Raw genomic sequence first — 25,508 nt, 5'->3', positions numbered from 1 at the left:
CAGTGGCAACATTGCCTGTTGATCCACTTCTCAGAACATACCCCTGTCATTAAACAACATGGGACCGCATTATGATGGCATCAAGGTTTAAATTCCAAGTGTGTAATTGTCTTCTGACTGTACTGAAGTGAGAGCCCAGGTTACAAACCTAAATATATGCCACTCTTTGAGAAGTGTGAGATACACCGAGAGGTATTTACTTCACTGAACCATCCAAGTCTTTTCTTTAGTCTTTATATGTGATAAGCATTAATGCAAGGAATTTTATTAAGAAGATTAATTAATGGAAAACATGGTATAATAAATAATAAATAATTAGCTGGAAAATAGAACTGATGAACCAGTCCTTGAGTCCATCACAGCTATTTTGTTTTGATTTCTGTTTTACCTTGCTCACACTGTGTAAACATGGATTAGTTCTTTTGGGACCTGATGCAAGAGGATAGTCTTCTTAGTACTTGATACAGTCTGAAGTTCGTTCTTTAGTTCATGATCCAAAATACATCTTTTTATTTTTAGATTACTTTAATATGTTCTGATGACAGAAAAACATAAACCACTTTTGCAATGAGAATTCTTTAGTCCCCATTATGTGCTGACATCTATTCTCTCAGGTGTCTTTTTACTGTCCAGTAAAACTCTAAATCCACAGTAAAGCTACAAGTGTGGCATCTTCTATGTCAAATTAAGTCTAAATTTACCAACTCTACCATGGCTCAACTGTATGCTGAATTAGTAAGTATTTAAACTTTTTATAATAAGATAATAAATAAGATCTCTTTCAGGATTTCCATAGGTAGATTCTAGAAAAGTAGAGATTTTTTTCTGCATAATAAATTCTTATGAGGCAATCTTTACATTTTTACATTGGACATATTTGTTTTGCCAAAATGACTTGATCTTACCTTAACAGAAAAAAGAAAAGATTGCTTTTCTTAGAGACATACATAGGTAATTTCAATATGTAAAATGTCAAACTGCATGGAAGTATCTGTTAGTATATAGACAAAAGACAGTATTGGGAGAATTGATATAATTCTAAATGTGGAATAAAATTTAACAAGAGTAAGTTTAGGTAAAGAATGTACTAAAATAAAAAGAAAACATATTTAAAATCTAAGCATTGAATGTTGAGCTATGTATTTGAATTTTAAATTTTTTAATTTATATGATTTGTTTTAATCTGTCTTCTCTTTTACTTGGAAAATCATCTCTTTAACTTTGGACAGCTGACTTTATCAGCCATTCGGATTTATATTTTAATTTAAGTCTGTAATTTTCCAGCTTTATCAAAAAGACAAAAATTTTATACATTTGATTATACAACATGATATTTTGATATACATATGCCTTGATATATGTAAACAATTATTATAGCAATTAATTTTATGCTTTTCTGGCCTAGAAATCTTATATCTAGACTGAGGAAGGCTTCTAACATGAGGTGCAACAATTATTACATTGGACTAGAGGCCAAGACTTCCCCTGGCTATTATGAGTTCCTCATTCTTCTGACTCTAGAATAAAAAGAAAGTTACAGTATTGCTGGAATGATTAAGCCAGACTACTAAAGGAAAATTAGACTACTATACTACTATGGAGTTAAAGAAGAATATGTTTGGAGTGTAAGAGATTCCTTGGGGCATCTCTCAGTATTACCATGCCCTGTTTTTAAAGTCAATAGAAAACTACAACAACCCAATCCAGGCAGGATGACAAATGGCCTAGAACATTCAGAAACAAAGGTATGTGTCATCCTTCCAGATAAAGACCAAAACCTGCTGAGGTATCTGCTGAAGCTCACAGGAATATAAAACAGGTAGTAGAAGAAGGTAGTTATAAATACCAGCTATGATTGCATGACCAATTATAGAAATGAGGATTGTTATTTTCATGACTATTTTTTTCCGGTTTCATTAATATGCTTGTGCATGTATACACATATATAAAGCAGACATCTGTTTTGCTTTTTTGTAACTTTACATTAAGTGAATTAATATCAGCACTTATGTATTATCAAACCTACATAATAATGTTTAAATTGTGAAATGTCGGAAGAGTCAGAATCACCTAAAGGGAAACTCTGCCTTCTATTCCGGGGAGGGAATTCATATTTTTCCATTGGTACCCAGGATAGTTATATCATATTAGGTATAATTATGAGCTTCTTATTGTATTTGGACATTAAATATGTTTAAGAAAATATGCCTGGTTTTCAAGATGACTAGGGTTTGCTCGTGACAATTAACTATAATACCTCTACTTAACTGGAAGGAAAAAAGTACCGAACAGATTGCAAAGCATAATTTTGGACACTTCTGGATGACTGGCACATGGGCCAGTAAATTGAGGAGGGAAGATCCATCCCAGTTGTGGATCTCACCAACCACGGGTTTGTAGCTTGGATGGAATAAAAAAGGGAAAAAAGGGCCTGGAATTTAGCTCAGTGGTGCCGCCGCCTGTCCCACAAGCGCAAGGACCGAGTTCAATCTCCAGTACCAAAAACAAAGCAAAACAAAAAAGGGAAAAGAGAAGGAAGAAAGGAGCTGCATGTTAAACAGCTCTGGTCTTCTTGAGTCGGTGCATCCTTTGCTGTCATTTCCTTTGTAAATTGGTCTCCAGATCTCCAGTTTCTCTAGCTTTCTAAGGCAGATTCACACCTGTGATTCTCCAGTGAGCTTCCAAGCCTCTGACTTAGAAATGGTGCTGTATCCTTGATTCCTCTTTTTCTGTGATTTCCATCACCTTGGCCTGAGCAGCTACTGGATTCTCCTGCTCTCCAGCATGCAGATGGCCACTGCGGATTCTCCACACCCGTGATCCTGCAGGTGGCTGTTGTGTACTCCCCCACCTCTGATCCTTTAACCCTACCTAATACATTCCTTTGAATAATTGTACATATATTTTCTATGGGTTGTGCTCCTCTAGAGAACTTCAATGCATGTATCTGTCATCTCACATAGTTATGTATTGTGTAGGTGAGGAGAACATTTAAGATCTACTCTCAGCAAATTTCAAGTATAAAATACAATGTTATTAACTAAAGATGCCATACTACACATTTCATCTCCAGAATTTATTAATCCTGCATAACTGAGGCTTTGTATCTCATTCTCCCTACCCTGTAGACCCTGGCAACTACCATTTCCATTTCTCCTTTATAGGTTAATTTTTTGAGGGGGAACATCTTTGTAGTTTACCTAATCATGGAAATGATTTCAACTTTTCACCATTGAGTATGATGTTATTTGTAGGATGGTCCTATTTTTTTTATTACATTGTGATTAATTTAAGAAAACATGCCTTTTGTTCATTGTTTTTCTCATGAAAATATTTTAAATTTTGTGAAATACTTTTTCTGCATCTATTGAAATATATGATTTTTATTTTTTCAGCTAATGTGTTATAATATCACATTTATTGATTTGCATACATCGAGCTATCCTTGCGTCTATGAATAACTCCCAGTTAGTCATTATTTACAACATTTTTATTGTACTGTTAAACTTAATTTGGTAGTATATATTGAAATTTTTTAAAAAATTTATTTTCATCATTATTATTGGCTTATATATTTTTTCCTTTTGGGGTCTAGTTCTGGATTTGATAATAGGGTAATTCTGGCTTCCTAGAATTAGCTGGAAAATTTTTCTTCTTCAACTTTTTGGCAGAGTTTGAGATGGATTGGTGTTAATTCTTCATTAAATGTTTGCTATAAATCACTAATGAAACCATAAGGTCCTGGGCTTTAGTTTGTCTGTGAGTGTGTTGATTAATTTAATCCCCTTATTTGTTGTTCATCTGTTCAGATGTTCTATTCCATCAGATTAAGCTTTGGAAGGTTTTATATTTCTAGGAATTTATCCATTTTTGAAGTTATTAATCTGTTTTCATATAATTACACATAGTAGTCTTTTATGATTCTTTGTATTCTGTGTTGATAGATGTAATGTCTCCCTTTCATTTGTAGTTTTGTTTACTTAAGTTTTCTGTTTTTTTCTTATTAAGCTGGTTAAGTGGCCTGACAAGCTTAGCTTTTTGAAATCTTCAGTTTTGCTGAGTATTGTCTTACTCTCTATTCCATTCATTTCTGCTGTGATCTATATTATGTTCTTTCTTCTACTAACTTTGGGCTTAATTTCTTCATTTTTCCTCTTCTTCTTTAATGTATAAAGTTAAGTTGCTAATTTGAAATCTTTATTTTCTCTTAATGTGTATGCTTTAGTGCTATAACCCCTCTTAGAACTACTTTTGCTGACTTAGTCTGTTGTATTTCCAGTTTTCTGAAAGTTTCCTTAAAATCTTCTTTGATTTTTTGGTCTGTTCAGAAATGTTACTTGATTTCACATATTTGAATGTTTTTCAACTTTCTCTTCTTGTTAATCATTTTTAGTTTCATAACACTAATGGAAAATACATATGATGATATTTCTTTATTAAATATGTTCAAACTTGTTTGTCAGGCTAACATATGATCTATACTGGAACACATTTCCTGTATGTTTGAAAAGATCTGTATCAGTAGGTCCCTTTCTTGTTAAGTCTGCTGTTCTCATATTGTTTCCTGTCTAGTTTATCTCTCCATTGAGATACTGACCATCAAAATTCCTTCATGTTATTTGTGTTACTACCTTTTTCAATTCTGTCAGTATTTGTTTTACATAATTAGAAGCTCTGATTTTGGAGCATCTAGTTACATAAAATACATTTACACACATATTTACAACTGCTATATACTCTTGATAAATTAATTCTGATGTCTCATAATTACCTTTTTAATCTCATGACAGTTTTTTAAAATTTAAAGTCTATTTTGTCTGTCCACTCTTACTGCTGGATCTACTCTGGAGGCTGAAATAGGTCTATTGTCCCCAATGAGAGGACCTAGGAAAAGCCTGCAGTACCAGCATCCAGAGCCCCTGGCTTATGGCTATGCCCACCTTCACCCCAAATGCCAGCCCAGTCCCACAGTGGGGTTAGGGCCCATTCCCATGGTCTTGTGGGGTTAGTCTGCACTCTAGAAATGAGGCCCCTAAAGCCTAGTCTGTGGCTGCCCCGTGTGCAGCACAGTGAAGACAGTGCTCTTTGAAGAAGTGGCTCTTCCCCTCCTGCTTTTTGGGACCCTTCTGATTTTCCATATGGACGGGGGCCTAGAGGAGAGTAAATCTAGCTAGAATCAGAGCAAGACCAGACCTCCCTTTCCACCCTGAGAATCTTGACAAGTCCTTTCCATCTTTCTTGTGTGAACAAACCTAACTGCCTCTTCTCTGGCTGGTCTCTGGGGTAAGAAAAGGGTGGAAGCCAAGCAAGACTTGCTGTGTTACCTTTGACCTTTCTATGTCTCCATCTCTGCCCTGGAAGGAGTCTTGTAGTAGCTTATGAATGTGAAGGTCACCATACTTTAGGTAACGTTTCTAATTCCCTGGTTCTAGCTTTTCCACCTCTTTTCAACTCATGCTTTCTGGAATTCTAGAGATGAATATATACAAGCTTATCAAATGTACTATTAGGAAACTAATCTTCCCTAGTTTGCTTTACTCACTGTCAAGTGGTTTCTCTAGGTCTGGAATCTAGGATCTAAGCATGTAGGACCCTGAGGTGGGGCCAGGATGAGCCATTTAGTCTCTAATATTTCCTCCTATCTAGGTTTGTAGATGGCAGAGGAATGTCAGGGTTCCCCATTCACTGTACCCATTCATTGTGTCCTCATGCCAGTTTGCCTCATTCTTTGGCTCCAACCTATTCAATTTTGCTTCTTCATCCTGTCATTGGCTCAGAGTTCCTGACTGAATTGCTGCACACACAATCACAGCCTATTCCATTCACGCAGAACTGTTTCCTGGAATGGAGACAGACATTTGATAGACTGAGTTAGAGGACCTATGTGAACAGTCTTTCAAAACTTGGGGGTTAAATGTGGTCATGGAACTCAGCAGCCTTCCTGAATACCACCCTCCCCAGCAAATAAATGCAAAGCTGGATGTTCTGATTTTACTGATACTCTAGAACATTTGAAAGGCAGAGGCAGTGGAATGGTCCCAGTGAGCTTTTTATTAAGGCTGAACCACTAATAAAAGTTGGAGGGGCCATCTCTAGCCCAGACCTGAAGAATGTGGACTGGTGTTCTTGGAGTGGCATTATCTGTTTCCTACCAAGAGATCCAAGAGCAAGGTTTCTCCTGCTTCTTAACTCATAGCTCAATAACATCTTCCCATCCAAACTTCCAGCCACTTTGGAACATAAGAAGTTATTTGACTCTGACCCTTCCTGAAGCCTTGGGAATTTTTAGCCTAACATACCTCTGTATACCTCCTTCCTGTAGGTGCCTAATATTTCAGGTAGAGCAATGGAAAGATGGGTTGAAATAGGTCCTTGGGTGATGTCTTCATGGGTTTTCCTCATATTGTTTGTAATGTTTTTGTTTTTTCTGTAATGATGACATTATGGAATCATATCTTCAATGAAGGAACTCAGAATGGGAGTGGGCTTGCAATACCATTGTCTACCTCTGTCATGCTAAGTCCACATTAAGAACAGAGCAGACAGAAGTTGGGCTGTACTAAATATCTTGGTTGTATTAATATGATAAAAAAATGTTTTCTCTACATGAACTAATTTTTTCTTGGAAACATGTTTTACTTCTGGAAAGGTTGGATAAAGTTTTCTAGTTGACTAAACAAGACACCTTCCTGAAGAAGACAGTGCCTTGGGCAGTGGTGATAGTGGTTTAAGGCCCTGGGCACTGTTGGCCCCTGCTGGGAGAAGATAACTGGGGAAACAACTTTTCTGGCGAGCAAGGGTTGCCAATGCCTCTGACCATATTGCTCATTGTTGAATCATACACTTTTCAAGGACTATTGGCCACTGATTTGCCTTTCCTTGTTGGGACAATTGTGGTATTTGGTGTTGGCTACATAATCTGACTGTCAATTTCTTGACAAGACTTTTTTCTTATGTCTGAGGAGAAGGAAGGCCTGTGTCAGCAAGAAAACCGAGGAACTTTAGCATGATGACGCTCTTTGAGTTGATTTAGCCCTGAGACACAGAGTTCATGTTGATGTTTCAATTTCTTCTCTGGTATCTGACCAAGAGCTGAGTTTGAGCAATGTTGGTGTCCACATATGATTTGGTTAGGGTTTGGCTTCAGGCAGTGGCTAATGGCTTGCCTTTTTACTGTGGATCTCAGTAGCCTTTGGTTTTTTTCCTTAGGGAAAATCTAATGAATAAGGGGCTCCATGCTTCTCTGGAAATAGCTCTCTGAAGAAAATTGGAGGGCTTCTAAATCCCCAATTCTTCAAATCTTTCTTCAAGCTTTCCTGATCTGGGACTCCCACCAACTTTGCACTTATCAGAAGTAACAAATCTCTTGCTTTGGTTCTTCTGAGTCCTGGTCCACTGGCGTTCTGACTCCTGATGCTCTCTTTTGCTGCTATGAGGCTAACTAACACTACAAATGTAGCAAGACTGCAACAGACATACTTTGGAGATGGTACTGGGACATTATACAAGTCAAGCTATCCACAATAAAGAGCAAGCCATTGAATGATGGACGGTACACATTAATGAGACATATTGTGCCTGGTATACTGACTTTATCTCCACTCTGTGTTGAAACACTTAAAGTCCATCTGAAGGCCTGGACCTTGTGGATCTTGAGCAACACATGTTCTGGGCCGCAAAAGGATTTCTAATCTGCCTCTGCCATCTTTTAGGACCCTTCTGCTCTCACAAGCTCTGCCCATGAAGTTTCATGTGAGAACTCAAGAAGGTTATCTTCTGTCCTGTCCAGTTGGAGGGATCTCTGAGGGCCTGATGGGATTTCATGTCAGGGCCTTTGGATTGCCTAACACATAGGTAAAAAAACAAACAAATTCCTTTAGTTTTACTTCCTTTGTCAGACACCCCTGAGGTTTTCTTTTTTTCCCAGAACTTGTCAGTCTCATCTGTTGAGTTGCCCCAAGACCCACAAGTGGCAAGAGGGCAGAGCTGAACCTCTTTTCACATAAAAAAGTTTATTACCTTTAGAAGTTTTTTGGGGGGATGTCCAACTGTGCTTCACCCAAAGTTTGAGAATATATACTTCCAGGGTCTGCTGATTGCACGGATTGAGAAAAGGAAGTTTTCAAAAGAAGCATTTGCAAGTTTTCCAGTCCTTTGAGGATGGCATATTTCTGGTTTCCAACTGGCTGTGAGGCATAGAAAAAGCATTGTTGATATTCAGTCAGGATAGGTCTTCTGGCTCCTTGTTACATTCACTTATAGACATGAGGGATTCTGTGGGCCTGGGTTTGTCCTTTGCCTAACACATCCATTTTAATTCATCATGAATATGCATCAGTTCTAAAGACTCTTGGACCCCTAGGCCAAATCCCACCAGTGCTGTATGAGCCACTTTTGAATGTACTGCTCCAGTGGTCCATGGAGTTGATAGAAAATCTCTCAGGAAAAATAGACACAGACCAGTTGTTTTCGGCAAAGCTTGGGAATGAAGAGATTGTAGATTTCCTGAGATCCATGGACCACTGAGAGCAAAGCCCACACATCTGTTGTTCAACATGAGCCTTCTTGAATGTTGAATTTGAGTGCTGGAATGAGAGATAAGGCTTACTATGGAATGTAGGGGAAGATGGACCACAGTCCCTGAGGTGGTGGATAAGAAGGTACTGGGGTTGGGAGAGTGGTTTGGTGATGGTCCTGAGTCTTGTCCTGACCCAAGGTGGAGACTAGAATAAAATTGAGGGTGGAAATAGGACTCTTGATAGGGCAAGGGATAGCCTTTGGAAAGCAATGGAGGCCAGTTTACCCTGCTTTTGAACTCTAAACTTTTGAAATTCTGTTGAATAAGGAGGAAGGAGGCTGGAGAGCAAAGGAGTTCTCAGAGATCCAGGTAGCAGCCACCAAGGACTGACTGTGCAGAGAAGGGAGATCCTAGGAAAGCTAGGTTGCTAAAAGTGCTCTCCCGAGCTCTTGGGAAATATAAGTTTCTGGGGACCAAGCAGTTGTTCTGATTTTTCTTTCCAGCCCCAGATGGGATGTAGGACTATGTAAATCTAGCAAGTTGATCAAATAATTGAAGCAGTAATTTAGGCTCCTATGCTCTAGCACTGATCTATCTTTCTCCTTTTGTTTCCAAATGTTGATCTCAATTATCATTGTGACCTTTAATTCCAGGACATTTTAGTCATCACTACTGAACAAAGGGGGGTTCCCAGGCTCCATCTGCCTGTTTGTGACATCTCCCAAGAATGAAGCTTCTGGTAGCTGGTGGGAAAAATTCTCTCTGGGAATCATTGTCTGGATGAGGTGAGTAAGACACAAGGCCTTGCTAGCCACCTGCCTCCAATAAAGGGCTGAAATAGCAGAGCTCAAGTGACCAGAGCCTGAGCTGGGTGGGATGGGAGAAGCCAAAAGATGCTTGAATGGAATTGAGCACTGTGTGACTGCACCAAGTGGAAGTGCAATTGAGGTGATGTGCGGGGGAAGGGGAAGTGTAAGTGGCTGGGGTCTTTCCAAGGGAAGCAAAATCTCCGGGGGCTGAGGTAGAGTGGGTATGTGGGCAACAAACAGAAACTGAGGCGACTGTGGGGCCGGGTGATGGGCAGGAGGGTAGAGGCAGAAGGCAGTTGATCAGAGGGGCTGGAGAGGCCGACAGGGACATTATGACCACAATGCTTTTCATGTGGCCAGTGGGCTTGACAGGTGTTCTTTGTCATACTTCATTGGTTGATTCTTGATAAAAGAGGTACAGAAAATTGTCTTTCTAAGGGTGCATCTTCCAGAAGCTGTAGAAAATAGTACACATAAGGTTCACTCCAGTCGGGAAGGCAAGCATGGCCATGTCCTGATTTCACAATCTTCCTGCTACTCCTTCCCCCCGGGTTTTAACATCTGCCTCTCCAGTAATCTCCCTCTCACAGTTCAAACCCAGGCTGCTCTGTTGCTATGGGGTCACATTCCAGGCATTAGAAGGAAGGATGCTGGAAAGCAGGAGACAATCCTTTACCTTTGCAAAACTGACATGATATTCCAAGCCCACATCAGGTACTTCATGCAGTCTGCACAAGTTAGAAATCAGCTGCTGGGTTATGGTGGTGCTGGGGGAAAGGGAGGGTGATAAGGAGAAGGGCCTCAGCCACAGCTCCCTCAACCCTGCAGCCCGGGCACAACTTCTGCTTGATCCCTCTCCAACTCCACCTGCTCAGTCTGTCAGGGACAGACCTTCGTTTACTTTCTATTTGCCCTGGAACTCAGATACTACCATTTATTTCCCATTGGAGATTTTGGCTTGAAGTCTACCAGATTTACACCTCTTAAAAAATAATGTTGATCTTGTAATTTTCATTATTTTGGGAGATATTCTTCTCAGGCCATTGTTTCTAACCCAATGTTTTTGTCATATCAATTCAAGACAGACCCTAAATTTCTCTTATACTCATTAGTTCTGTGAATTTTTCAATACTGCTTTTAATTTTTGTCCCATTTTCAATGAAAGGGTCCTAAAAACAAACAATATAAGTAATTATTCAAGATGTATAAATATAAGTATGAAAGAATTATAAGAAGCTAAAATTTCACATATGTGTACCCTTTATAATTCTGCATTTGATAAAGGTTAAACTTCATGAAGACATGTGACTGCTACACACATGCACGCTCATTTTTATACAGACACACATACACAAATCCTTTCAGGAACCAGCCTAGTACTTTCAAATCTAATATTGCATCATTCACTCATTAGCCATCAGAGAAATGATAAAACTACAATGAGATATTATCTCACCCCAGTTAGAATGGCTATTATCAGAAAAACAAAAAATAATAAATGTTGATAAGGGCATCTTGGGGAAAGGAAAGAGTTCTCGCATATACTGTTGGTGGAAATGTGGAATAATGCAACCATTATGGAGAATAATATAAAGAAGCATCAAAAAGCTAAAAAGAGATCTACCATAGATCCAGCTATGCTACTTCTGAGAATATGTTCAGAAGAAATGAAATCAGCATATCAAAGAAATATCTGCATTCCAATGTTTATTGCAGCATTTTTCACAGTAGTTAAGATTTTGAAATAACCTAGCTACATATCACTGAGTGAATGAAGAAAATATGGTGTTTATATTCACAACAGAACACTATTCAGCCATAAAAAAATGAGATCCTGTCAGTTGCAGCAAGAATGATCATTATGTTAAGTAAAATAAACCAGACAACAAAAGACAAGTATGAATGTTCTCTCATATATGGAAATTAAAAATCAAAATGTCAACCTGATATAGGATATTCATTTCTAGAAGTTGAGAAGGAGACAGGGTGCACAAAGTGAAACTGGACTTGATTAGTGCATGCTGTATCCATGTATTAAAAAGTAAACCTGAATACTGTAAATCTGTACAATTAACACATGCCAAATAAAAAAGCACCTTGTAATTCCCTTGTCTGGCTTTATGATCAGGGTGATGCTAGCATCTTAACTTTCAAAGTCTTCCCTCATTTTCAATTTTGGAATAATTTGTGGAATATTAATTGTCCTGTGACTATTTGTATAATTTCCCATTAAAGCTATCTGGTCTTGTCTTATTCTTTGTTGGGAAGTTGTGATTACTGATTTAATCTCTTTACTCATTGATCTGTTCAGATTTTCTATTCCTGCTTCAGTCCTGGTCAATGTATGTTTCTAGGTCTCTATTACTTCTAGGTTATCTAATTGGCTGTCATATAAGTAGTATGATCCTTTTTATTTCTATGGGATCATTTATCTCTTCTTTAAATTCTAATCTTATGAATTTGAGTTTTCTGTCTTTTTTTTCATAACCAGGCTGAAAGTTTGTCAATTTTGATTATTGTTTCAAAATAACAACAATTTTGTGGAAGCATTGTTTTTTTTCTAGTCTCTGGTTCATTGATTTCTTCTGTGATCTTTGCTATTTTCCTTCATTCTATTTTAGGGTTTAATTAGTTCTTTTTTTTCTATTTACTTGAGCATAGTTTACTTGAGATCTTTTTCATCACACAGGCATTGTCTATATAAATTTTGTTCTTAGAAAAATTTTTATTGTATTCCATAAGTTTTAGTACATTGGTTTCCATATTTTTATACCAAAGTACTTTATTTTTTAATTGACTCATTGGTCAGTAGTGTGTGGTTTGATTTCGACATACATGTGAATTTCCCACTTTTTCTCCTGTTATTAATTTCTGGTTTATATCTATGTAATACATGAGATGCATGATGATATTTTGATCTTTGTAAATGTGTTAAAAGTCATTTAGAGGCCTAATGTGGTTATATTGAAGAATGTTCTATAGGTACTTGAGAAGACTGTATTCCCTGCCTTTGGGTGGAATGCTCTGTGTATATCTGTTAGCTCCATTTGATCTATAGTGTTCTTCATATCTGCTGTGTCCTTATTGATTTTCTGTCTGGATGATCTATCCATTGTTAAATGGAGAGTATTAAAGTCTGCTATTATTATTGTTTTGCTGTCTGTTTGGCTCTTCAAATCTGTTAATATTTGATTCATATATTTAGGTTGCTCAACACTGTATACATACATATCTGCAAATTTTATGTTCTGTTGATGAATTAATCATTTATCATTATATCATGACTTCTTTGTCACTCATTAGAGTTGATTTTCACTGAAAATCTCATTTTTTGTATGGAAGAGCAGCTACTCTTACTATTTTGTTTTGTCTATCTCTTCACTTTTAGTCTACATGTTTCTTAAAGGTGAAGTGAGTCTCTTGTACGAACAATACAACAGTCTTGCTTTATCTACTTGCAGCTCTGTGGCTTTTGATTAACAAATTTATTCAATTAAAATTTAAAGTAATTGATAAAGTAATTGATAATTTTATTGATAAGTTATAATTTTCTACTGCTATTTTGTCATTTGCTGTTTTGTAACCCATCCATTTCTTTATTCCTCTCTTTCTGTGCTCTTTTGTGTCTTGATAACTTTCATTACACTATGGTTGATTCTTTCCTATTTTTTGTGTGTATGTACTACTTGTTTTTCATTATGATGAGCCTCATTTTTCATTATGATAAGCCTTCACTTATTATGTAGAAATATAATAACAAGTCAAATCAAAGCAAATAACCAACTGATCATGTTCAAAAACTGTCCTCTTTACTCTCTTCAATTTTAATATTTTTAATGTCACAGTTTATATTATTTAATGCTTACTTAAATACTAGCAAATTATTGCTACATATATAGTTAACAATTTTGTCTTTTAACATGTATGCCAAAGTTAAAGTGACATACACCTCGTCAGTACAATATTAGAATACCGTGAGATTATAATATACTTAATTTTTACATGATTTTTATATTTATAGTTTTATGTTTCTAAATAGTCTCATTACATTTCAGCTTTAAAGATTGCCTTTAGCATGTCTGTAAGTCAGGATCAAGACCATGTGTGTGTGTGAATATGGAAATCCTAGTCAAAGCAATTAGCTGAAAAAAGTAAGAAAAGCTACATAAATTTAAAAGGAAGAAGTAAAATTGCCTATTCAAAAGACAGCCGGGTCTTATATACAGAAAATTGTAAAGTCTCCAGCAGAAAATTGTTAAAAACAATAAGTTCAGTTAATGTGCAGGACATACAAGTATCATAAAAATATCAATTACTTGTCTACACAGTAATAATGAAGTATTCAAAAAAGGAATTCATGACTTCATTCCTCATAGTATACATAGGAAGAGAAGATATAATACTTCAGAATAAATTTAATAAAAGAGGTAAAGTAATGTGTGAGAGGTGAAATCGTGAAATTCCTAGAAGAAAATGTAGGTGAAAAGCTACTTCACATTGGTGTTGGCATTGTCTTTTTTTATTTTTAATCATTTTGAATCACTTATAACATCAGCAAACATAGCTAAAATTAAAAATTGAGACTATATCAAAATGAGTTTCTGAAAATCAAAGAGCACAATAAAATAAAGCAACATGCACAATGGGAGAAAATAGGAGTTAATATCCAAACTTCATTAGAAACTTATGCAACTTCAAAGGATCTGACTAGAATCTTATGTACAAAGATGAACAGATACAAAGAAAGATGCTCAACATTGCAAATCTTCAGGGAAATGAAAATGAAGACTACAATGATTCAAAACTTCACACTTGTTAGAATACTATTAAAAAGTCGAAATACAACAAATGCTGAAAAAGATGTTGAGAAAAGTGAAATCTTATGTGTAGTTGATGGAAATGTAAACTGGTTTACTTATTGAGAAAAGAGTATGGAATTTTGGCTCAAATTAAAATTGAACTACCATAGAGTTCTAATAATTCCACCTCTGGATATATCTTAACCAATGGCATCACCCATTTGAAGAGATATCTACATTCTCATATACACTATGGCCAAGATACGAAAACATCCTAAGTGTTAAATATATTAAACAATGAAATATATTTTATCCATTAAAAAGAAGGAAATCATGCAGCATTCTAGGAAATAACTGTCATCCCAGTTTCTTCTTATTTCGTGAAAATAAATGCACCCCCCACTATTTGCATGAGTCTAGTACAATGAATATACCAGGAAGGTTGAGCAGTTAAACAAAAGTGAGGGGGATCAGCAACAGGAAAATAATGCAGTGATGGGAAAAAGGCAACACATTTCAGTAATAACCCTCAATGTAAATGGTATCAAGAACAAAAATCACACGGTCATATCATTTGATGCAGAAAGACTTTGATAAAATTCAAAATTCATGCATTATAAATAAAAATGTTGAAAAAAGTACATATAGAAGGACTTAAACTTATAGCACAAATTTAAGAGATAAAAACAGCATGACATTGGTAAAAAAAAAAAAAAGCACATGGATCAGTGGAACAGAATAGAGGATGAAGAAAGAACTCCAGGTACATTCAGCCATCTCAGCTTTGACAAAGAGGCCAAAAAAAATACAGAAACATGGAAGAGAATTAGCCTCTTTAATAAATCATGCTGGAAAAACTGGCTGTCCACATGCAGAAGATTAGTATATCTTTCACAATGTACTAAACTAAAATCAAAATGGATCAAAGATTTAAATGTTAAAACAGAAACATATAACCTCCTGGAAAATAAAATGAGTCAAACTCTTGAAGACATAGGTCTAGGCAAGGACATTCTGAACAAACCCCCTTTTATCTAAGAAATCCTACCAAGATTCAAAAGCATTATATTACAATCTTACATGCATACCCATATAGCAGCACAATTCACAATAGCTAAATCTTGAAACTGGCTTATATGTCCATCAACAGATGAATGCATGAAGAAAATGTAGTATATATACACAATGGAATACTACTGTGCTATAAAGAAGTACAAACTTCAGTCATTTGTAGAAAACTGGGTGCCCCTTGAGAGAGTAATATTAAGTGACATCAATTAGAAGCTCAAATATCAGATTGTTACTCTTATATGAGAAATCCAAGATGTAAATAGAGAGCAAAATAAGAGGTAGATAGCAGAAAATAGAGATAGATCTTTTCCAAAGAGGAGGGACCAAAAGATGGAGGGAGAGATGAAGGAAAGGAAGGTAAGTTATAAAAATGAATTAAGAATGTGTTATGTACATGTTTCAACTCCCCATAAGTAAGATCATTAGGTACTACAAACATATGCTGATAAGAAATTTAAAAACTTTAAAAAATTGAAAGAAAGAAAAAAAGAAATCCTGACCAAATCCCCATGTTCACTGCAGAGCAAGAGTACACATAAGTAATTCCAAATGTGAGAGCAGAAAGAGTAGCTAAAGGAAGACTAGACGTTATATAGAAAGAGTGAATAAAAAACACAGGAAGAGAATAGAAAGCACATGTGTCACTCAAAAAGAAGTAGAAATTTATAATTCTAAATAGTATGCGACATTTCATTTATACAAATGCATTGAAGAAATTTATTCTCCAAACACATGGATTTAATTAGAACAAATTTAATTTTAAATACAATCTTGAAATATCTTAAAATAAATATTTTAGAATTCAATAAATGTACAAAATCTAAAAGTAAAATAGAAATTAATAAATAGATATACACAAAAAGAGGTAAGCAAGAGAACCAATAGAACTTCTGAGAGTTAAAAATAAATTCAACTAAATTTTGAAAAACTATGGTAGGTAAATTTATTAACACTGAATGACAAATTACTAAATTGAAGAATATTCAAATATAATCAGGAATAGAAAAATAAAGGATTATAGGTTATGGAAGAATAGGTAGGGGAGCAAAAATCATGAGATTACCAAATGCCTAGAATAAGTTAGAATTCTAAAAGAAAACAACCGGGAAACGGCAAAGGAGAAATATTTCAAATGATATACAGCCAATCCTCTGTATCTATCCATTCCACAAAGGACACATTGAAAATATTATTTGTAATTGTACTGAAAAGGTACAGAGTTCAGGGAAGCCTGTTATCCTATAAACTATGCAGTATATCTACTCTTTACATGACATTGATAGTATATTAAGTAGTTTAAATAATGAAGTGATTTAAGGTATAAAAGAGGATGTTCCCAGCAAAAAGAAATTGATCATCAGTGGATATTGGTACTCATGGAGGAAGATACTGGAATCCATCCCACATGAATCCTGAGATCTTACATGAATCTAATAGAATTTTCCACTATTCTAGAATTAAATACTTAAGTTTTAATCTCAAAAGTAAAATTCTTAACAGAATGAAGTGGAGAGTTAAGAATGATAAAGACACATATATAGGCATTAGTTTTTTGATAAAGGTGCCACATAATTCTGTGGAAAAATAACAATCTTTTCAATGACTGCATTTGGAACTACAAGACATGCATATTGAGAAAATTAACCTCAACTATTACCTTACATCATGTGAAATGTGAACATGCAATAAATCACAGCAATGATCCTAAAAAGTAAAGCTACAGCAATTCTAGAAATATATTAATCCAATAAATTTCCCATTTAATCACTACTGATTAAAATTTCCCCATCAAGTTAATATCGCCTTAGAATTTTAGTTTTATTAATTTTATATTCAAAATATAGAAAAATATAAAGGCTAGCATAATCCATATCTAAATATTTGAGAATATATCAGAATTATTTATGAAAGATAAAATGAAACAGAAAGGAAGAGATGAGAAGTTAAAAATTATATTAAATTTTAAAATAAGATGAACCAGATAAATAGCTACATATGATGAATAACTAATGAAATAATAATGACACAAATAATAAAATATGAAAAGGACTAAATGATACTCATGGAAATTTGTAGGTTGTATTTACAATAAGTAATGCCTAAGAGTAAAGAAAATATCTGGAGCCCTTATGATATATGCAAAAATGGGAAGGTTTCAATGACACAGATATAATTTTATCTTTAAAGTTTTAACAAACATAAGTTCAGTTATATGTAAAATACTGTATGAAATCAATAAGCATGCGCTGAAGTCAGAAAAAAACTAATATTTTTGAACTTTTAAGATAAAAGAACAAAGGAATCGATAATTTATTTAAAAATCCTGTAAAATATAGGAGCAGGGGTCAGTTCTGATAATAAATACAATTAGTTTAAACTTATATTCTAAAGCAGAAACTCTTGCTCATTGCTTTATGATACAAAACGTATTTACAGGTCCATTGAAATAGACACCAGAAAATAAAATATAGTTGATAATAGCAAATACATAAATAAACAAATAGAAATTGAAGTGAGCAAAAACTAAAGTGGGGAAAAATAAAACACAGACATTGATTATTAATGTTACTTGTTAAAGAAATAGTCTGAAGTACTATGAAATGGGTCATTGTATATTAATACAATCTATAATGTATAATAAGGAGGGCCACAAAAAAAGCTGGGATATATCCTACAACCAACAGGAAGTCAATGAAGGGTGTTTGGTAGGGATGATGTGTAACATATGGATCACAACTCTGATTGAAAAGCATATGGAGATTTGGAGGTAGGCTGGTAAGAGACATGCCTTGGTTCAAGATCAGTCATACAGGTTGAGGGAGAGAATGATATGTGCAGACAGATCTGGAAACTGTTCTGGAGGCAGAATTACCAGTATCCTATTGATGGATAGAATGTGGATGGTGAAAATGGACAGTAGGAATTGAGGGTGACTTTTACATTGAATAAAGAATTCTCCTATGAATATGAAAATCAATAATAGATAACCCAAATGGATTTGTCAAGAAAGTTTGAGAAAGTCAAAGGCAACATCAAGGTTCACTCTACAAATGGAAGGGTCTTTTGCATACTGATTAACTGAAAGTATAGTACTGAATGAGACTGACTCAGGCAGACATACAGAGAGAAAAGAAAAGACCTAGTATTTTGCCATGACCCAAGTTTGAAGAGATTTCTTTAAAGACGGAAAGCTGCAGAAGAGAATGTTGTACTGGTGTATCTGGAAGGAAATTATTACAGTTGTGGAAAACACAATAAAATAATGTAAATGAAAAAAAGGTTACTTTCATTGGCACACAATGTCTAAGAAGATGCTTAAAAAATACAATTATGTTTAAAAATCTCCACAGAACTAACATTTTCTTTGATCATTTTAAATAGAATGAATAAAAATGTATACTACACATTTAACAAGTAACAAAATAATCAGACAAACCCAGAGGAAGCAAGAAGAAAATATATATAGGTACTAATGCTATTAATAAAGCATCAAGAAATCTTTTTTTTATTTTTGTGAATATCAAAAATGGCTATGCATTACATAAAATTCTGTAAAATCCAGACTTAGAAAACTATAAGAAGTATAATTTGGAAAAATTATAGTCAATTGAAATATAAATAATTTTTTTCATAAATAACCAAAGAACATACACTGAGTATAAAAGCTCACACATTTACCGTATATGCAAATATTTTTATCAATAATATTTATTAGCCAGGGATTTAGCTCAGTGATTCCACCACCTGCTTCACCAGCACAAGGTCCCAAGTTCAATCCCTGGCCAAAAATAATAATAATAATAATATTTAGTAGTCTCAAGTAAGTTACTCTGAAATATTGATCACTATGTAAATAGATAAAATTATCTGCACTATAACTTTAAATATCTATAAAAAGTCCTAAACATTGTGTTATAACCTTTGGTTCAAAAAATCATATTTTCCTAGAAGAAATGTTCAGATAAGTCTATTATTATTATGACTATACTATTATGTATCACACTGACAAATTAAAATCTTCATTTTAATGTACCACAAAGAAGTGGTTAATTTCACTATGGTATATATGGATTAATTAGGTAAAAAATGTTTTAATAGATTTTTTAAGAAAATAGATACATTTATTATGATGTAAAATGAGAATATTTGAGGATATTGTTCATAGAATGATACTTCTATTATATAAATTGTACACTACACCAACAGGCAAGTTATTATAACTCTTAATAAAAGAAATTATGCTTAAAAGTGAATCATTATGTCTGTATAACAAGTTAATGGATAATATTCTTGTAATTCTTTATATCATTGTGTTTTGTGAATTTTTCCAAAAGAACATAACTTTAAGTTGAGAAATGAATAACAAGAACAGTGCTTAAAGATTTCAGATATAAGAAATGTCAGTTGGATTTTAGAAAAGTGAAGTAGCATGTGAGCGCAAATAACTTCGAGAGAAAACCTAAATTTAATATGATTTGCCTGAGATTTAAAATGGGCTGAAGCTCACTTCAATAGATCTTTGAAGGTAAAACTTTCAAACCCAGCGTTTTAACATTTTCTCCCACGACACTGATAAAATCTCACAAGGTTGTTTATAATCATTTTACTGCATTCATCAGCTGAGACTAATTATAACTCAGATGAAAATCATGCTTGCAGAGTGCATTCTAAATATTAATAAACATAAATAATGCGAGTTTACTATTGAAACAACCCCAAAACAACAAACAGACCCTGCAGGGAGTCCCTTTAAATTAATCTTGTTCCACATAAATTCTGCCTTAAAATGTTCAAAGCAACAATATTCCATAACACAGAATATACTTTTTCCTTTCTGTTCATTCCTTTTTCTATTTTTATAGGGCAAAATAATAGATGTTAGCCTCTGGCAGAACAGAAAATCTTTAATGGTAATATCTAGCAGAAAAAATGGAACTAATTTAAACCCCAATTGGCGAAAAATAAAACAAAACAAAAGCCCTAGAAACAGCTGCTCTTCAAGAAGATTTTTTAAAATTCTGGAATATTGTTCTTAACTTTTTATATCCTAGACAACAATAAACAACTGTCAAGTACATGAAACTGCAAGGGCAAATAGCTATTTTAAATAAATGGCTTCAAATCTCAGAGAAACTGGAACATTTCACTACAGTATTTAAAACATGTATCAGTTAAGACTAGGTCTAATAAGGCAGTATCTTGTTAGACTTGAAGAGGTTTTCATTTTGATTGGGAGTTGAAAATCTTATTTCAATCTTTCAAAATGTTTGGATCTTTGGCCTCGGTCAAATTAATTAGAATTTTGTAGTTGACATCTGATAATTGGTTGTAAGTTTTTCTCCCGCATGGATTTTTTATTACCATGAAATGAGATGTGATATTAAAGGACAGAACACACACCTCATTAATGTCTGTTTTTATTATTACAATCACATTTTGCTTTCTGGCTCTGCAGGTCTTCAGCATTTATTGCCATTATTTTCCTGTGTTACATTTGAAGAGACATGTAAATACCAGTTTCAACTCTTCCACATAATATGTAATCTCACTTTGGTGAATTCACTCTCTTTATTTGATTAGTGCCATCAGTAACACTTAACAAAGCTCCTCCAAATACATTGGCAAGGACCAAATAAAACAATGATTTGAAAATACTTGTTAACTCTAAAATGCTATTAAAAAGATAATGCATATTTTACCTTCCATTTATTCAGGCGATTATGGAATGTATACATTGAACAAAAATTAACAACCTGATATGCAAAAAGCAAATATTTCAAACATTTAAAAACAGAATTTGGATTGTGCATAACTTGTTCTGCGTGTGTTCTGCAAGACATGCAAACATTTCTAATAAATTTTAACTTGATAAACAAGTGATGTCCTGCAATATGAGTAGTACGTCATGCCAAATGTCAAATGACCACAACTGAGCCAATAGCTCTCTCTTGCTGCAGGATTTGGGGATTGTCTCTCAACAGCAAGAGGTTATGGAGGAGATGTTGTTTGCAGAGGAGGAAGAGAGGAAGGCAGAGGAATCCTTCACTTCAAATGAGATTAAAGAGCTGTGTCAAACGTGAGAAAAGGTGCAAAATTTGTAGAAAAGCACCACTTGAATAAGACAGTAGCAGTGCGAGTGATGAATCTGTTTAATGACAATGCATGCCACATTTCTGTGAAATCCTCAAAAGGAGGTAAAAGGAAGTATCTTTGGATAGGTTCCTTGTAAAACTTCATGAAAAGAGGATGGTTCCATGGAGCCAATAGATAGCAGTGATTCCATTAGTGATAGTGTTATGGCTTGTGTCTAGATGTCCCCTCACAGCCTCTTGGAGTCATAGGCAGGGCTTTTCGGAGGTGGCTGGATCTGGAGTGTGTGATGCTGAGATCAAAAGTGTGTGATTACTAAATTAGTCCACTGATTGGTTTGGCATAGTGCTGGGTAGGATTTAGGCTGCACCATCCTGAGTATGAGTGCTATCTGCCCTAAGGTTGGGTAGTTTGGATGAGATATAAAGGACAGAAAGGGAATTGGTACATTTTGCTTGTCACCTTGCTGCCTTCTGCCTTCTGCCTGCCATGAACTGCTTCTCCTTTGTGATGCCCCTCTGTCATGCCACCCTGCCTTGGAGCCAGCCAACTATGAACTAAACCTCTTCAAACTGCAAGCTAAATAACTTTCTTCTTTTAATTTTGGATGTTGAATATCTTGTTTCAATAACAAGAAAATTAACTGATACAGATAGTGAAAGTCGCTCTACACAATAACCTTCCTTTCTCTTGTCTCTATCACACTAGCCACAGAGGTTTTGAAATGTTAGTACAGGTTAATTTATTTTTCTTTATATTTTGTATTTTCTTTGTTATTTTGTATTATATTACAGTATGGTAATAATTTTATATGAATATTTTTGGGTTGTGGAATGAATCATCTGAGTTTCCATTATTTTTTATGGGAAATTTGTTTTGATATACAAGTGCTTTAGATTTTTTTTTTTGCACTTTATTAAATTCTTTTATTGGTACATTGAAGGTATACAACACAATTACATTTCTCATTGGGAATTGTACCTTTACATAATGCATCTTGGTTCTTATTACAAGTGCTTCAGATTACAAGCATGTTTCTGGAATGAATTATGCTGGCAAGCCAAGGTTTTACTGTGTTATAATTCCTAATGCTTTAACATTTGATAGAGATGAATTTTTAGATTTTTTTTCTTTTCTGTGGTACTGAAGACAGAACCCAGGGCCTTCACACTGAGCTACATACCCAAGCTTTTTTTTCCAATTTGAGATAGGCTCTTGCTAAATCACTACTTTGCCCAGCCTAGACTGAAACTTACAAGGCTCCTGCCTCTGCTCCCCAGAGTTCTGGGATTAAAGGTGTGCACTACCATTCCTGGCTAACTTTTTAGAATTATATAGTGACTGACTTTGCTTACATAAAAAGATATAAAAAGAAAACTACAATGCTTGCCCAAATTTAATTTTTTGCAATCAAAATCTGTTTGTGTTATATGGACAAAAATTTGTGTTTCTGGGTAATTTCATTAAGAAATATCTGAGTGACAAATTACAAAAAATCATAACGCTCTGTATTTTGATATTTTTTCCCAATCCTTCTTATGTCAATCTCTCACATAACTTAAGGAAGGATCTTCTGGTTTTTTCCTTTTTGAATAAAAAGACATCTTAGAAAGAAAATGGCTGTTTAATAAGTATGACCAAAATTATTAACAAATGGAAGTTAAAATCATTTCAAGTTTGATACAGTTAATGGGTAAAGAAAATTCCAAACAGAAAGTTTCACTTAAGAATATGCTGTTAAAAAATTTTATAAAAGAATATGCTCTATTTTAATGCTTTAAAGAATACATGTAGTCCTATTTATTTCACTTAAGAGTATCGCCTCAATGTGCATCACACATGTATAAATACCGAATAGTTTCTCTGGTGTGAGAAACTGAAAGTGTAAATAAGGACTAAAAGGTATAATAGATAATGTGAAATAGGAAGAAAAGGGGCAAACAGGAAGGGGAAGTGGGAGGGGTAGGGGAAAGGATAGAAGGGAATGGAATAAATATGAGAAAATGGAAAAATAGGAACAAAATCTTTGTAAATAGAGAGGGATGGAAGGGTTGAAGGGAGGGCAGGGCAAGGGTGAAAAATAAGAACGAAGAGAGATTATGTAAAGGTGCAAATTTCCAATGATGAATGTCATTATATCATATACCTAAAATGTACTGATGATTAGAATGAATAATCGATAATGCAAAATAGGAAGAAAAGGTCCAAAGGGGTAGGGGTAGTGGGAGGGGCAGGGGAAAGGAAAGAAGGAAAAGAAAAAATGGAAATAAAGTCTTTGTAAACAGGGAAGGGTGGAGGGGGTGAAGGGAGGGCTAGGAATGGGGAAAAAATAAGAACCAAGATGCATCATGTAAAGGTACAAGTTCCCCATGAGAAATGTAATTGTGCTGTATACCTACAATGTACCAATAAAAGAATTTAACAACAACAACAAAAAAGAATACATGTAGTAACTGCTTAGCAGATGTCAAAAGCATATTGATGAGAGTTAAACTGTTAAATAAGCTCATACTTCAGTCAAAGAAGAGAACTATCTACATTCAATAGTTATATATTTGGTAAAAATATTTCAAAATTTCAAAAACGAATGATAGAAAATACAACAGTAATCAACTTACATGACTTTAAAATTTAAGAATTCTTAAAATTATATTACCCTTTACATTTGACAAATTTTCTGTTTACCATCAGGTTGGATACAGTAAATTCAATAGCTCTATGAACACTTTACTGAGAACAAGTCTCAGAAGGTGATACAATTGAAAACATGCTTTTGGTTCTCTTTCATCCAGAAAGTTATATAGGTGTGTATTTCAAACCTTAAAGGAAAGATAGACACAAGTTCTTTCATGATGCAAAGAGCTCTCAAATTCATTATATAAGGCTAAAATAAATTTGATGATCAAACTGGGAAATACCAACATGAAGAGAAATCACAGTCGATCCCATTTACGAATACAGTCATTAAGAAGTTATGGTAAACAATACATCATGATTAAGTAAATTATATCATAAGAATGCAAGTCTTATTTAAATTCACCAAATTAACAGCTACAAAAAGTGCTACCCTACAGCTCTTCTCTAAATATTACCTTTGTTTTCTTCCATGTCTCCTTTTTGTTTCTTTTCTCTAATTCCAATCTCTACCACATACTTTGGGAAATACTCTAAAGTATAAATGTATACAAATATATATATATAATAATAAATATATAATATATACTATAATAATATAATTATATAATATGTAAATATATACTGTAAAGTATAAATATATATATTAATTAAAATTCTTATCTTTGAATAAAGATATTCTGAAAAAATTATCCAGAATTCTGTGTTATCTTCATAGCAACATTCATTTTATTTATACACATATATGTGTATATATATGATTAAGGTAATAAGCATCTTTAGTTAAAGAGTGTTAGGCAGTAATTCAGGAATCATTTTGGAATTAAAATAAGGCTAGAGATCAAATTCATCCAAAAGGATAATTCCACTTAAGAAAAAGATCTCAGAGGTCCTTGCTCTACTACAAACAGATCAAATTGATATTTGCTGCTATTTATGTTTGACTCCAAAAAGAAAATTATTTTCTGTATTTAGTTTCTCCTGTTCCTGTAATAGTGAAGTCTGGTATTTATTCTTTAGTTAGTAATGTTTAAATCATTTATCCTTGTGCTTAAATATATCCTTAGGATATTACTTTCAACTATATTTTATGCAAGAGATTTTACTTCATTATAATCAAAAGATTCTACTTGCTATGATCTATTACAAAATTCAATTGTGCACAAGATAACTTTTAGCTAATTTTTTTGTCATTTAGAACAAGTTTCCTAAAACAAATTTAGATATTATGATTATGTTTATATTTATACAGTATATTAACTCAACAACAAAAGGCAGAGAAATTATGTTATGGCACAAGAAAGAATAAAATATTTGTAAATTTGAAAAAGAATCAGTGAAAGTAGATGTTGTCAAGTATTTGTAATGAATAAAATTGGGCACTGAATTTGGTAAACGAAGCAAAATAGAAACTTAGCTTACAGGGTTGAATTATTTAACGCATCCCACCCAATAAATACCATGTGTCTCTCAACTGATATTTTTTTCCTTATTTGTAAATAACAGAGGTGCACAAAAGACATGAACCATTAAGAGAATCATAAAATAATTTATTTCTATAGCTCTAATTTTTAAGAGTGTCTTTTA

This window comes from Heterocephalus glaber, unplaced genomic scaffold (assembly GCF_053883595.1).
Source record: "Heterocephalus glaber isolate CG9 unplaced genomic scaffold, H.glaber_assembly_v1.0 deba00001481, whole genome shotgun sequence".
NCBI classification, from domain to species: Eukaryota; Metazoa; Chordata; class Mammalia; order Rodentia; family Bathyergidae; genus Heterocephalus; species Heterocephalus glaber.
Note: the sequence above shows the minus strand (reverse complement) of the source record.